This window comes from Macaca mulatta, chromosome X (assembly GCF_049350105.2).
Source record: "Macaca mulatta isolate MMU2019108-1 chromosome X, T2T-MMU8v2.0, whole genome shotgun sequence".
NCBI lineage: Eukaryota > Metazoa > Chordata > Mammalia > Primates > Cercopithecidae > Macaca > Macaca mulatta.
Window position 1 is genome coordinate 152,121,385 of NC_133426.1, and position 2,486 is coordinate 152,123,870.

Genomic DNA, 2,486 nt, shown 5'->3' on the forward strand with positions numbered 1-2,486 from the left:
AACTTGGAAAAGGTGACACAATACATTAGAGCAGGTGTAGAAATGATGAAATCCTGATTCACAGGATGGATATTTTGGTTTCATTCTATTGCTTCATTATAGATAAAATTGTTTCCAAAGGCTTTGAGAATTTCTATTAAATGGCATCCAGATAAGTTTTCTTAATTACTCATAGTAAAACTCCTTAAATAGTAAATGAAGAAGGTCACATTAGGACATTATTGTACAAGCAAAGACTCCCCCAGTGCCCATGCAGAGATTTCTAACAAGCATTTGTCACACACCTAGGAGGAGCTCATAGGCAAACCTCACAGCTGCCTTTGAAGCTGGCATGTTCGGAACCCTGAGCCACTGGATCACATATCAGTCTTCTGTTTTGATATGACCTAAAACTGTGTGTCTCACCCAGAATGCAAATAAGTAAGTCATAGGGGCAGCATTGCCTTTGATTTACAGGTTTGGTCTTTTTGACCTGAAAACACATCAGTTATTGAAGGGCTGTATAAACACTGGTGTGACTTAGGCAGTTCAGACTGTATGTTGGGTTCCATGGTTAGGGCTTACATTCATTCATTCATTCATGTATGTATGTATGTATGTATGTATGTATGTTTAAATAAAAGCACTCAGCACATTGTCCATCGATTCCTTAATCTGACAAAATCCCAATAGTGCCAAGTAGGGCAGAGGCCTCAAGCCCTGAGGAGAGATAGGCTATACCGCTGGGCTGGCTGCTTTGTTACCTCAAGCATGGAAGGGTGGATTCAGGCACCAGAAGCCTCTTTCATACAGCTCTGGAACTTGTCTGATAGCTTCAGATTCAGAAAGCTTTGAATCGGATTTAGATTCAACTGCTAAAAGTTGCTGAATCACAGTAGACAGCTAGCTTGTGAATTATAAAACTTCTGGCATTATTTGTTTTGTTTTATTTTGTTTTTTCCCTAATAACCGTAATGTTACTGAATTTCATTCATGATTGCTACCATCAAGCCAAGTAATGATTATGGAAATAAACTTTAAGAGCCGATTTGGTGAATAAGTACATAACTCTCTGGCTTAATTCTTAAATCCACAAATCGAGAATTCCTTATGTTTATTTTTAGTTATCCTTAGAACTGATAGATTAAAAACTGCAGTGTGGCTTTTTTAAAAACATAACATATCTTATATTGCCAAAGGCTATTTTTTCTATAAGTGGTAATGAGATCAAACTCTCTCCAAATCTGTCATATACATTGAACAAAAATGGTCCTAAGACTAGTTTTGATTTAAAAACGCACTATTCTATCCCTTACTTTAAACATTGTGCCATCATTCAAATAATACTAAATTGAACCTGTGAATTAAATTTTAGATGAAGAAATTTCCAGTTTCGTTAATTACAAACTTTTTACCTACAGCCAGCAACTTTGTTTTTAAACCATGCTGCCCCAAGATACTTGTAAATCTCACCTGATCTTCATAAAATTATAAAAACCAAGCACAATTAATATGAAAATATATTCCTTCTCATGTTTTTGGAGGTGACCAGAAGTCTGGATGAAATAACTTGATTTTTTTTTTTCATATGGTAAACACTTACAAGAGCAAGTGGGGGAAGAAGATTGAAATATGGGTTATCACCTTATTGTTCCCAGGGACAAAGAAAAGAACTTTTCACTCCTAGCTATTATGCAACAAACTTTTTTTTCAGCATTCTCATTCATAATGTTTTCTGGAGTGTAACGTCTGTCTTTAAAAGGTTTAAGCTAATGCCCGCACATGCCAACTTAAAAATACTTTCCCATTTATTACATTTCCTTTTCCCAGACCTCTGGTAAACTTAAGAGGCCTCATTATACTATATGGAAATAAAGAGATTCCCAAATGGGGAAAGACTGTTTTGAATGCCGACTAAGGTCCATAGCCGGGGGAAATAATTAACTCATTAACTCATTCATTCATTCATGTAACAAACATTTATTAAACACTATGCAAAACTCCGGCTCTAATCCTCAAGGAGTTCACAATCAAGTGGTGCAGAAAGTCATGCATAAAACGAATGCTAATGCAGAGTGGTAAATGCCATGAAAGAAGGATGCACCGAGTGCCTTGAGAAGGCAGAGGCGGCAGCCACTAACTCACTCTAGGTAGGAAGACCTAGTGAAAGTGCACTCGAGGCTGGGCGCAGTGGCTCATGTCTGTAATCCTAGCACTTTGGGATGCAGAGATGGGCTGACTGCCTGAGCTCAGGAGTTCGAGACCAGCCTGGGCAACATGGTGAAACCCCACCTCTACTAAAAAAAAAAAAAAAAAGTCAGCTGGGCATAGTGGTGGGTGCCTGTAATCCCAGCTACGTGGGAGGCTGAGGCATAAGAATTGCTTGAACCTAGGAGGTGGAGGTTGCAGCAAGCCGAGCCTGTGCCACTGTACTCCAGCCTGGGCAACAAAGTGAAACTCTGTCCAAAATAAATAAATAAATAAATAAATAAGGACTCAAGCTAGAC